At 42.3% G+C, this 14,084-nt stretch overlaps 1 protein-coding gene across 5 annotated transcripts in view; it reads left to right on the top strand.

The window, feature by feature from the left end:
• The first annotated feature begins 2,772 nt into the window (after positions 1–2,772).
• The window catches only part of chd6 (chromodomain helicase DNA binding protein 6), a 161,450-nt gene continuing 150,138 nt past the window's right edge, over positions 2,773–14,084 (top strand). For 3 of the 5 annotated variants that reach the window (XM_049597135.1, XM_049597054.1, XM_049596808.1), the window contains exon 1: positions 3,700–3,836. The gene's annotated coding sequence lies outside the window, so the exon portion shown is untranslated. Of the gene's footprint in view, positions 3,015–3,351; positions 3,425–3,699; positions 3,837–14,084 lie in introns of those variants that run through there. The other 2 variants (XM_049596903.1, XM_049596982.1) reach the window with 2 other exon arrangements.

The raw sequence follows: 14,084 nt of genomic DNA, 5'->3' as shown, positions 1-14,084 counted from the left end.
GATGTTCTGGCCAACCTCATCAGGCAGTTGGCTGACATGAGAGGGTCTTTGCCTTGACCTGGGCCTTCCAGGCTACAAAAGCTGCCTCATGTTTCCACACGCTTTCTTCGTCCACTCTGCATCCTTGCTTTTTGGTGTTGCACCTTCAACACCTTTGCGGCACACCTGAAACACATCCGCGCTTGGCTTTCATTGCTGACTTTCTGACCTGCACACTCTATTGTTTGAGTTACTCTTAGTTTAATAAATGATGCTTGTTTTAACTAAATCTTTTGTGTGGACTCCCTACTCAGATTTATGCAGCCTGTTTGTGACAGTATCACACTAATATGTTAAAACAGTGGTTCCCAACAGGTCCAGCCACTGGTGCCAGATTTCTCCTTAGTCATTAGTTCAAGGTCCCACAGTTCAATACATTTAGTGTCATACTTGTGTTTGGCCATGTCATTAAGCTAGTTTGCTGTCTCTGTCAAGTATCTCTCTGTGAGTGTGGCAGAAAACAGCACTTTAAAATAAATGCTCTGGGCTGGAAATCCACTGGACTTAAAAATAAAGTGTGTTTTTTACAAACTTGACACATTTGTGAGTCACTTGCGGTTCATTCAAAATGGGACCGTGACTCAGCAGGTGGGAACCACTGTCCTAAAAATATATTGATGGAACTCTGATGCTACGGCACTGCCAAGACTTAGGATTTGTAAATGGTCTGCAAGGCCGGGGACAAGTTAATGTGCTTCTTCAGTAGCTTCCACTTTGGTGTGGAGGACTGCACATGGGTGGGAATGTATGGAAAAATGCACATGTAATGACAGTGAGACTGAATGTGGAAAAACTGAGACATATTGCTGAGACTGCAATTATTTTACTTATGACATCTCAGACTCTTTACCGTCTGTTTTGTAAATTAACATTTTCACAGTGTACTTCTTCATACTGAAGGAAGGGAACATTTGGGGGTGGTTATTTATAGGTTATGCAATGCTTTCACTGCTCTGGCCCATTTCAGATCAATTTGGGCTCTATAACCGAGCAGTACGTTACAGTTCAGGTCGGTACGCTTTCTTTATGTTTCCACTGTGAAAAGTTGTGGATGGTACCAACAGAACCGCTCTGTACCGTCCCCATGTTTGGTCCCCCCTCTGTTGGGGTACCTAGCACACAGATCTGGTACTAAAAGGTGGAGCTGTGAACACTGCAGTCTGATTGGTCAGTAGAGGACAGTCACTCTGCTCAGGGCTGAGTTGTGTCTGGTTTTGAGGCTCATGTGACCACTGTTCATACTGTGGAGAGTTTTATTAGTAAACTGTAACTATAACATGAAAGGATGTTTTGCTGCCTCTCACAGCAGCTGGAGTCAAAGCAACTTGATTCACTGGGCCGACTGCCAACTTTTAAGGTGGAATGTTAACTTGTAATGTTACTCAATGTATGAGTTGACGACGTGAATCCATCAGCACACCTTAAATTTCACCGTGACAACTTTGACCATTACTTTAGTTTTTTTGTCTCTCTTGGATGACACAGACTTTCAGTAATGAGTGGATATTTTAGTCATAAGTGTTTAAAAATATCAGTCTGAGCAGGACTAAATGCACAAACCTGTTTTTTTTTTTTTTTTTTATAAATATCCCATCTCACTGCATCCTGTTTTTATTTTGTTCCGAAAATGTCAGCGTGCAGCCTCGTTCTGTGGACAATAAACGAGATGCAGACTGATAAAGAAGGAAATACAGTGAGTGACAACAACCCCATCCACATGAAAGAGTAGTTTGAGGGGGAAATGCTAAACAGACTAGGGTCTAGGTACCATGTCTGAAGGGTTACTTTTGGTTCCAAAGGTACCACACCGAAAGTGTTTGGTGGAAATGAGACTTATTTTTTGACACCCCTGCTTTAAAGGTTACTTGTACGTCTTTAAAACATGAGGAGAGTGTCTCTAAAAAAGGCCACCTGGGTTCAAATTATGTTTTGGTGTGGTCACAGGTGTGCTCTGTTGCACCTGTAAACACGGTGATGTCACAGTGCACCGACACACCTTGGAGTGTCACCTGTACGTCACTGCAGCAGGATGACAGTTCATTAATAACGGATGAATTAACAGCCAGAGCACTGAGCCTGCACGACACCTGAGCAAGGTCCGTCCACAGATTACAAACGTGATGTGACTGAAAGCTCCAGAAAAATCTAGCAAATGGATCTCGACTGCTTTTTCCACTTTTAAACTATATATTTGTTTACAGGAGCATCAAGCCTACAGATATTTATCCGCTGTGTGCTTCCATATTTGTGACACATTTATACCACAGACACAAAGATGCCTGGAGTCAAACATGTCCTGGCCACAACTTCCCAGTTTGCCTTGACCACAGTAGCCTGTGAAGTTTCGATTGGTCACTCTGTGGTCAGATGTTGCCATAGGGTGTGGTGTCTCAGCTAGGTATGAATGGATGCTGCTATTTTTATTAATGTTTTATAAAAATGTGACTTTAACTCTTCCAAATACAGACAGCAGTGAGTGGATGGTGGAGCAGAGAGGACTCCAGGTGAAGTTGGGCACGGAGACAAGTCGTGTGTCCTCAAAGGGAACAAATCCTCCTCAGCATTAGAGCACCAGAGACCCCTGAACACAAGCGCACATTGCATGTCCTTTAAATAAACACAGCAGCTCACATTGTAAGTCCACCAAACACACGGAACATCCGGGAAACGCAACCTGATCTGCAAAAGACGTGGAATGTCTTATTTCTTTTCTTCCGCCCTTCAAACCCGGTAATGATGGAGGAGTAAAAGGCGACATGATTGGTGGATGCAGCCAGCAGAGGAGAAATGTAAACCCCTTCGTTTTGTTGCATCGGGGGGGTTGAAAGCTGAAAGCTGAACGCTCCCCTCTTGTTTTTTCTCTCCCCCCTTTCCTTCAATGACAGCAGGAGCCAGCCAGCCGGGCGGTGCGGTGCGGCGCGGTGCGGTGGGAAGCTTCCCCCCCGGTACGAGAAGGATTTCCCTGCAAGTCTGCGGTAAGGACAACAACAGAACAACACCACCACCTAGAATAAACAACAGGCAAGCGAGGCTCACATCAATGCGAAGCACCAGGAAGGGAGAGAAAAAACGCACACAATACACAATGGTGTTGCCTGGGGCTGCCGCGATAGCTCTCAGACAAACCCGGGAGAGACTCGCTTCGGGTTTGCTTTGCTTGACAGCTGCAGGGCCAATGGAAATATGCACGGAGCCAGCTGCGCTAGGCTGCAGCCAATGGAAAAATCTGAAACGCTGAGCTGCTGCTGGGTCCAAATGGTGTAAGGTTAGGCTGGCTGCAGCAGCCACACCGCCGCCGCCGCCGCTGCTGCTGCCGCTGCCGCTAAACTTCCACCAAATAAAAAAAAAGCTGTTTGTGTTTTGGCTGCTGCAGTGGCCATTTTAGGTAAGAAGCGCCCTTTAACTTTTGGATGCGGCTTGTCTTTGTGGAGACGTGTGTGTGTGTGTGTCTAGACTGGACTGTGGTGGCCAAACAGTGCAGGACTCCGGCATCCAGACTGAATAAACTCCGCGGAGCTGCGAGCTTTATGTGGATTAAATAGATATTGCACAGAGTTCCACTCCTCCTCCTCTCTTCATCCCTCCTCCTCCTCTTTCCTCTCCCCTCCCTCCTTCCTCCCCTCACCTCCCCATCTCTCTCCTCTCTCCCCTCCCTCCCCTGCCTGCTAATTTTTTATGCATTTTTCTAAACTGTCATGGCGATTTTGTGTCCTTGGAAATAAAAAGCGCCAGTGTTTTTTCGGGCTAACCGGGGTGATGTCTCGCCGGTGAGAGCGTGTGTCCGGTGTCCGGAGCAGGTGAGCAGTCCGCCGGGGAGGGTTTTTCGGTGGAGAGATGTCCCCGAGAAGGAGTTTTTAGAGGCTGTCCACACGTGTAAAGGAGAGGGGCTGTTATAATGTATTTACAACAGCGATGCAGTGACATTACAGAGCTAGCGGAGAAAGCTAGCTCGGTAGCAGCGGGGTGCTAACATGAAATAGGACACAGTGTCTCCTTCTCTCTGTCCGTGTGTGTTGTGTGTTTTTCATCCCGCTTTCTGCTCGCCGGGAACTTCTTTTTATTTCCTCCCAGCTCGCTCTTCCCAACTTGTGGCAATCCAGCGGCTTGCAACATTCAAGCTAGCTGCTGCCTGTTAGCCCCTGCGTCTGCTAGCATTGATTATATAGCCAAAACCTCAAAGAGGTGTAAGCTAGGTTGTTAGCCTGTTAGCCTCTTGAAACGTGTGTAGCTGTAGCAGCCAGGTGTGTGTGCGGGCACACAATGAGTCATGCATGTATGTGGAGTTGTGTAGTGGTGGTGTTGGTCCGTCTATCCACATGCTTTCACCTGGCCAGGTGTGACACCCCTCTGGGCAACAGACAAAAGGGTGTGCCAAGAGCTAACTCCAATCACTGAGCTCTGACTTTATTTGCATTTAATGTTTAAATATGAAAAACAAGTTTTCCTATTATATTCAGACTTCACAGTGATGACTCTGTCCTCCACATATTTCCCCTTAAATCTGTATTTGGCACAAGGCTCTGCAGCTGCACATGACGATGTCTTTATTTCTTCTCATCGCTTTAAAGGTTGCTGGTTCAGTTCTCCTCAGGGTGTGATCACCAGGCAGTACATTGACCCACCTCACAGGGGACAAGGCGCCCCGGTTTGCCTTGGTGTTGTTGTGTTGTTTGCATGTGGACGTTGTGTTGGTGACATGCAGCCCAGGCTATCTGAAGAATCTGAAAGTGTCTGACTACTTATTTCACTCTTTGTGCCACTTTTTACGGCCTGCCTGCAGAACTGCGGCTGCACTTTGACTCCATCATCAAGAGAAGTTGCTTGGGCGAGGAAAAAACAACAACTTTTGCCTCCTTCTCAGTTGTTGAGACAGCTGACTGTTGAAGCAGGAGTGGAGACAGCAGTGTGCATTTGTTGTAGGAATGTTCCTAACGACTAGTTTACCTGGCGTTTAAATGGAAGTTAAAACTTAGACTCGTCGACTAGTCGAGTAAGAGTCAGACAACACAGAGAAAACAGCCAAAATTGAGGACAGCTTCATCTGTAAACTGAGACACTGTCTGAGACAAATATTGCATTTAATATAAGAGCCATTTCAAATAGTTAATCACGTTTAACCAAGTCAAATTTAAACTTTGCATCAGGCACGGTGATCAAGGCACAGTATCTTTATCGCTTTATCAAAACATGATAACAATTCACTAAATTAGAGTTAACAGATAACATCTATTGAAAATATTATTCTTCAGGAAAATAAGTCTTTTTTTATTGGGCGAACACAACTGCACTAAATCATAATAATTTAAATAAGTTTAACCAACCTGTATTTCCGGTGCTGACTTCCAAGGATAGCAATGTTTAAATGACTAGTTGACATATCCCTAATTTGAATATGTCACAGCATGCTAAGTACAATAACTTGCCAAATGATTTGTGGTTTTATGTTCGTACTGATGAAGGATAAATACGTGTCAGCTGCTGTTTGTACAGAAAACAATGGAGCGATAAATACCAGCAAGTGTTGTCATTCAGCGTGACCTTTCCGTGACACCACACCTTTACACCTCTGATAATTTATTTGGTAATAATAACGATGTGTTTCCAGTAGTAATATGTGGTCATTTTTGTTTACATCTGACAATTAATACCCATTTTTGAACAGGTAAAGTTCGAAGCCAACTTCCTGTGCGTTTCTACAAACCTTTTGTGATAATCACAGGGTGCAGACGACCCCTTTGTGTCAGCGTAATGTTTTAACTCGAGGCGACAGTGCGACACAAGATTTCAGTGATCCACCTGTTGTAGATAAATGCAAGCGCAAACATGTGTGGAATGTGGTGTTTAATAATAAATCAGGACAGATAAGCAGTGACACCACACTTCCTGGCCACTTTATTAGGAACACCCATGTATTTCAGTATCATCCAGCACAGCGGAACTGCCACAGATTCCACATTTGGGAAGGTTTTATCAGTTTTTGTAGACATTATCAGAGAAGTTTTCATTTATCTCTGTTTATTATTAGGCTTGTAGTTGGTTGTGGTGTACTGGAATTGATATTTAAAGGTGTTTCTAATAATCTTTGTGTTTTTAAAACAACAGAAACACCTCCCAGTCTTCACTACAGTGTTCATTCATTCATTCATTCATTCCTTTTGGAGCCTATCCCAGCTGACATTGGACAAGAGGTGGGATGGACCCTGGACAGGTCACCAGACTATCGCAGGGCTGACACATAGATATAGACAACCATTCACACTCACATTCACACCTATGGACGATTTAGAGTCACCAGTTAACCTGCATGTCTTTGGACTGTGGGAGGAAGCTGGAGCACCTGGTGCTGCGACACACCACAATATGATAAACATTTAGCTAAATTGCCACCTCTCTGACAGTATCAATGAAAACTGAACATTATCAGCTTTGTAAAGGTAGAATTCACAGCTGAGCTTTTGTATTGTGTTGCTTTAGATTTTATAACTTTACCTCATAAAGTGACCACTGATAGTGTTTTTGCACCAAACAACATATTTGTTGATTACTTCACTCACGCGGCAGTATTTCAGTGACATGAGAACTGCTCCTTTCAGCCTCAAAATGATGACAGAAGTTATGGACAGTTATTTTTTTAGCAGCAATTACAGCAATAGGCACGCTGCACCCATGGATGTATAAAGAGAACTGTATACAGTGTCAGAGGTGGGGCTACGTTCATTCCTAAAAAAGTTTCTCATTGGCGCATGGAGCCAAAAATGTTGACATCTCAGGTATAAAATTACCTGACTCTCCTGCATCATGGGTCCATACAGCAAGCGCAATAGAGACCTCCGCCAGCCAGGTGGCTAACTTCTGGTTTGGCCTTACGCTAAATTAAATGGGGATAAAATGATTAAATCATGCTGCTCTTCTGGACGTTTGAAATGTTATTGGACCAGATGGATCAAATCCCAATAGTGTTAGTGAGTCATTTAGAGGGGGCTGTGACGTTAAGAAAATGTATTTGCTGATTCACAATGTAGGTCTCAAGGGAAAAAGTCATTTTGGGCCCAGTGTGATGGACCCGGAAGTTATAATTTCCATTGTTTTACCACTGTGTCAAAGTGGCTTCAGAGCCCTGAGCTGTTGATGAGGGCTTGGTGGAAGCATATAGACTGTTTAATCGCTTTATAGGAAACAATAACAACCACAGTTTGCTTTTTCATGACTAATCCTAACAGCAAACGTCTTCATCTGTCTTATAAATAATTTAATGCAACCTAATATTAATCAAAATTGGCTGCAGGTTTCGTACGTGTACTCTGTTTGCACAGTGGATAACTAATCACAGCCATTCTCAGATTAGACTTTTTGATATTTAAGAAAAGAATGACACTGTAGCTGTGCCCCAATTCCACATTACACACGAACTGACATCAACTGGATGTCAATCAAACTGCGACTTATGAAGGACACTTCAAATTAAACTTATCAAAGAGTCGGCAGAATGTTTTTTCAAGTTATTTTTTGGTTTCTGAGGTGCTCCTCGAGCTGTTTCATCTCCACCCACTGATTTAATTGTCTGCAGTTGTGATTAGCTCCTTTATTTCCTTTGTGCATCACATCAACAACATACTCAAAAGTTGAGTTATTTTCATGTTCATATTGACTGAGTTTAAAGTATAGTGAATTTTCCAGTGTAAATGCATGACATACTCAAAACCTGCTTGATGTGTATTGTCAGTGAATGAACCAAAAAGACATCATCAAGAAATTGTTGGTAGAAATAATGCTTCATTTTTTATTTAGAAGAACTTTTGCTTTAATAAAAGAGGATGCATGGCAAATGCATTTATCCTTTTAAAACATTAAAAGGCAACAGGGTGACTAATACATTTACAACTCTCCATGTAACTTTCCTAGGGACGCACAGATGTATCCGCAGCACACCTGTATCAGCCAATATCCTCTGTGTTGGCTGCCATCAGCCTATCAGCAAGTAAGATGACTTACTGTTGGCTGTGGCAGATGTTTTTCCGTTGTGTCACATCAGTTTCGCACAAGCAGAATAGCAGGCCCCAAGACCAATGGCATCCTGTTGTCGTGGTGACAATACAAAAATGCCTTTGGGATGAAAAGAAAAGGTAAACTCACTATTGAGTTGCATATTGCATCAGGGGATGCACCAAAATTTTTCCCTGATAAAGCTACATGTGAACAATAAATGTGTTGAAATTAGCTATTAGCTGTTAGCAGCCGGTGGCTGACTTCAGATTCATTTCCTGTGTCTGTGTCATTGTGGGTTTCACCACTGCTTCACCCCCTTAGGAGACTAACAGCGGCCCTGAGTCCATTCATACCAGTGGGAAACTTGAACTCGAGTATGTATTATGACCGTTTCCTTCGCCCCATAGTCTCTTGTGTGAATATTGGGCCCATTTCTGACGAGCCCCAACCCTTGTAAACATTCTGACATTGAAATAGCATTTTTTCAGACACACAAATCAGGAGAAAATTAAGAAAATTAAATTTGTCCTGTTGTAGCAACACCCACGTGAGATCTGGCAACAGCTGACATGATCTTACATTTGATTGATATCAGACGTTAAGCTAGCAGATAAAAACGAGCAGCAAAATAAGGAACAAACGTTAAATTTGTACTGTTTACAGAGCTGTTTTGAATCTGCTTTCATCCATTCACAAGATGTTCACTTCACTTCCAAACAAGGTGGGGGGATGTCGGGGAGATAGAACCATGTCCAATGAGGAGACTGGAATTGCATACGATTTCGTACCACTGGCGCAGCTTGTAATGTGTTATCTGTTGTCATGGAGTATCTTTGCTGCAACTAACAGCCAGTGAAGGTTGCACTGACTTATATTATGATGCATTCAAGCTCTATTTAGTAAAAATGAGAATAGGGCAAAAGTAAATTATAATGTGTCATGATGTGTCGAAATGTGCTCTTGTGAAATTTAGTTTCTGGGTGAGAAGCTTGAATAAATATAATTGTTTGAAGGAGAAATATGTCGATGTTTTCACTACAATGTAAAATAGATATTAGGGAGTTACGATTTATAGTAAAATGGCTTTTGGGGTAGTTATTTTTGTAAAGTATGTTTTTCTTGTTAAAAAGATTTGTTTCATAAATTTGCATGATTATAATTATGCTAATTTAAAGATTGTGTTATGATGGACTGAATTACTTTAAAACAGTTATTTTTTTTTCTAAAGATTTCTCAGTTTCCCTGCCACAGAAAGGGAAATAAATGACAAAAACAAGCATCAGCACTGGCTAGAGAATTTGTTATTTTAAACATCAGTATCGGCCCAGAGTTTCACGATCGGTGCATGACAAAACTTCCCACGTTGCAGTAAATATGCTTGATGTGTCTAGTGGGTCTCAAAAAGATGATCAAACCAATAATTAGAGGCAAACAATTGCATCAAACACCTTTCGTTTCTCAGGTTGCCTCCCAGATCTTCACAAATATGATGCTGCATTGAATCAAAGTGATGCGTTTAATCAACCAGAAAACTGAACAACTGCTGTAGTTTGAGTAAAATCTCTGTCATAATTCAGTTGTTCCAAATGAAGCTACAAAAATGTAGATAATAATAACCTAAGGGCTTTACAAACACAAGAGCAGGTGCGTGCATGTGGTGATCACTCACTCACTCACTCACTCACTCACCAGCCGTTCACTACAGACTCACAGGCTCGGTGTTCAGCTTTAAGTGTCGGCGGTGGAAGGTGACTGTGAAAAAAGTGAACTTTAATACCTAGAAATACAGTAAGATGACACAAGGTTCACACAGTGTGTTTCACCCAGCCTGGCTGTGATGTTTTGTTTTCTACCAAAAGAAGAAGCGAGTAGGATGAGAGAGCAGAACTTTCCACACACTCACCGCTGTTAAGAAGACGGTTTGTGTGTGTGTGTGTGTGTGTGTGTGTGTGTGTGTGTGTGTGTGTGTGTGTGCGCTTTTTTTTTTTTTTTTCATCTTCAATTTGTCACTTCTGTGGGTGGAGACGGAAGAATTTTGTTTTAAGCAGTCTGGGTGAATCTCAGTTTAGTGTCTCAATTAGTGTCAATCAGCGTCTCAGTTAGCTGGGATGGAAAGCTCTCCTCTTTTATTCCTCTCTTGGTTTGTGTGTTACGCTGAGACGGCAGCTTTACGTTTACACTGGAGTGTAAGTCAAGTTCAGGTACAGTACCTCTGCGATAACTGTGCTCGGTAAAGCTCACCTGAAAATGCCCCATATAATTTTATTAATGTAAAAGCTTGTGAACACACACACGGCATCTTTCAATTGAGTCTGTTTTGTCTTCTGTGGATTAGGTTAGATGAGTCAGGTAAATTGCCGGCTGCATTATATGTACTTAAGAATAATCTTATTAAGTAAGTGTACAGATCTCAAGCACAACAAATTAAAGACATAATCAAGTGGTTGTTTACATGGTGGGAGCTTTTTACATTTGAGGGCATCAGTTGCATCTTGTTATTCTCCATATTCATATTATAACCAACCGGTTGACCCCAAAAATCTATAAAGGGAAGAAAAGATAAATGATTAGTTTATTAATTGTCATTAATGTAACCTTGAATATCTGCCTGTAGACATACTGATCCGATGACTGGCTTTTTCCGTTTCTTAAACTACTAAGCTGTTAATAATACATTCAAAATATCGCACTCAAACTGTGACACAAATAGAGGGAGGAATACAAAGCACACAGCATGACTCAGTTATGCAATACAGCTGCTTTTTATTTAAAGGTTTACACATTCTGTACTTTTAGCAGCATTTTTGATTCTGCACCATTCAGACATTCACAATTAGATTTGATTAATAGGACAGACATCACCTTGGGCAATGAGAAATTGTAATTGATGTTTTTTGAAATAATAAATTTCAATGATTGACCTTTTTTTTTGAAGAAAAGGAAACAAAAAAGACGCATTGGTAACAGAAATATTCATTATTTTAGCCCTCAAAGAGAACATTCGGTGGGAGGGAGGTTAGACACAGTGTTGGACATGAACTATTTCGGTTTTAAATTCCACCAGCCACTCATAGTTTTTACCAGCCGCCATTCTGTTTTCACACTTTTGTGTGTAACAAATTTCAGTGTTACGTTTGTCTGTACAAAGAAAGAAAAAAACAACAACTCATACACATTGTTCTCATGTCAGTTTAATATTTAATTTAATGCTTATCATTTTTCATTCTCTCCCTCACACAGACTTACACTTCAAATGCACAAAAAAATGCAGACACCTAAGCAATAATTATTATTTATCACTAAAATAATCTCCTTTTTACTTTTGGTTCATGACCTGGCGTTGTCTCCGTTTGTGTGGGCTCTGTGTCATCGGCCACATGTTGCCACACTGTCCTTAAAATACACCGTCAAATTAGACTAACAAACACACCCATGCTAATGTTAACTGCTAATGCTACTCAACGCAGTGAATCTTTAGCCCCGTTCACACTGCCAGATTTTTGGCGAATGTTGGGCCGTTTTGCCGGCAAACTGCGAGCGTTTAGGTAGGTAGATAAACAGGAAACAGCTGTTAGCAGGAATTAGCGAGTAGCTAGTAGCAAGAGGGAAACGCAGACCTGACAGACACTGTACAGATGAGCAACTGGGGAGACAAGGAATTGCGCGCCCTCCTTGTCCTCGCAAACAAAGAGGCCATTAACCGTCAGATGACGGGGACGGGCCGACTTATGAGAGAATTGCCGAAGGACTGAGCAGCCACGGCTTCCCTCCCACGTCACTGGTTACGTCACACGCTGAGCTACACGTTTTGCTTGCTCACGCCCCCCATTGCCCCGAAAAGGCGCATTCTCTAGAAACAAAAGTAGGTTGGCGGCATTTTGCTGCACTCCCCGATTTTGCTTTTACACTGCCAATGCTGAAAAAAGACTGATTGGGCTTTCCTGCAAATTTGCACAAAATCCTATTTAAAATCATCTTCTTTAATGACGGTTGGTTGGTTTGCGGTCTGCCAGTAAACACAAACAAGAAGACAAAGAAAAACTCTCACTTGGATTGGTCGAAAAGATGCAGTGAGGACACACTACACTACTTAGGTCAAGCGCTCCGTGATTAAGTTGACTGTTTCATGGAACAAGTCAGTCGTTTGTTACAGTTTTTTACCTGACACCGTGGTAGGTAGGTTAATAAAATCCACCGGTCAAATTCACCTGCGTTTGGCAACCTTGGTTAGAAGTGTGGTAAACTGTAGACAATGGCTTTTTTCTGTGTGAAGGGATGTCTGACTCAGTAGTACTGTGTACAAACATTATAACACATTACCTGTGTGTAGGTCTCATGTGTGAGCTGTATTTCTCTGAAAATGCAGTAGCTATGGTTTCAGTGTGATGATGTGGTTCAATGAGTGGAAAAAGCTGGAGGATTCAGTAGTGACCTTAAATATAACACACAGTAGTGTAAATATGTCAATGTCACAGAAGCAGCGGAGTAGGTCAGCTGGATGCTCAGCATGAGAGGAGAAGAGAAAACATTTCATCAGGAGAAGCTGCAGAGGGTTAGATTTGGAGGTGATTAATGATTTATTGGTGCAGTGATTCCACTCAGGACTTAAACATCTTCAGGGTTATGAAATGGACAGGTAACACCGCTGCACACCTGGACACAACCTGTTCAGAGTAACTTCTCCCTTTTGGTAGGCGCTTCAGAACACTTGACACCAAAACAACTGTACACAAAAACAGTTTCTTCTCACAGGCCGTCTCTGTGATAAACACCAGTTCACAGTGTCAGGAATCATCCCTGTGTAATAACACTGAACTTCCTTGTTACAACTAAATTAGATTTTGTAATAGTTTAAAGACACACTATGGACATGTATCTGTTACGCGTCATGCAAGCATGCTTTATATACAGTGTATGAAGACAACCTGTTGCATTTATTATTCTGTATCTATTCTAGCACTACATGCACTTTGCACCTTTGCAGTACTGTCTGTTTCCCAGCTTAACTGTGTTTATATATATATATATATATATATATAATATATATATGGGTGGTGGGTGGTGGGTGTTAGCTAGTGGTGCTGCTCATTTAGCATTTACAGCTAGTAATGCTGGTTTGTGGCTCAGTTGCATTGTTAACGATCACTGTTAGCTTCGTTAGCAGCGTCAGCACGGCTAGTAATGCTAACATAGTCAACGATGCTACAGGAGCTTTGCGGCTCAAAATGGAGCGGCTTACTCACTGGGGCTACCTTGCGGGAGCATGGATGTATGAAGGGGTTGCGACGTGCAAAAAATATATCCACTGATTTACAGATGTCTCTTTTGCTGTGTACACCAATGGGAAACAGTCCTTTTTTTTGGCTAAATGGCATCATGTGACGGAGCCGACAGTTGTAATTCCACTGTGTGTCCACTACGAAAATTGGCATCAAAGCCGGGTGCACTTCCTGGAGGCCTGGGTGGGAAACCGGAGGGTGGCCACCATGTTTCACAGCGACAAAACATGGTTGGCTAGCTGGTAGCAAGACTGTAATCAGTGGTAATCATGAAAGAGTCGCACCGCCAGCGAATTACCACCCGACTCGAGTGGTGCTCAGTGCGGAGCGGCCGAGGGTAACAAACCAGCGGAGACCGGATGGAGGGTGGGTGGTGAACACCATGTTTCCACATGTGGCTAGCCGGCTATCTGTTAGCAGAGCCAGCAGAAAGCAAAATGTATTTACAACAACAAAACATTTAAAACTCACCACCTCTAAGTGGGTAGCTCTGAATAATTTGGCGCTCACTGAGTCAATGGAGCGCTGGACTAAAAGGAAAGCACCTCTTGTATTTCACACTTTTCTCAAAAATTAAGCTGTTATTTACAGTTAATGGGTGTTGGGTTGTTGATAGCAAAAATAACCCAAACTGCCATCCTTCACTTGGACATAGTAGTCAGATGTTTGTAAATGTCGAGCCTTTGTGTTTACCCGGTTCAGCTTATTGTTCTTGTGTGTTTTCTGTACATGTACATTGAGAGCGACAGAAAGACCTCAGTCAGATTCCATGTATGTGCA

Source organism: Epinephelus fuscoguttatus, linkage group LG1, assembly GCF_011397635.1.
Source record: "Epinephelus fuscoguttatus linkage group LG1, E.fuscoguttatus.final_Chr_v1".
Taxonomy (NCBI): domain Eukaryota; kingdom Metazoa; phylum Chordata; class Actinopteri; order Perciformes; family Serranidae; genus Epinephelus; species Epinephelus fuscoguttatus.
This window is presented reverse-complemented; position numbering and strand designations above follow the sequence as displayed.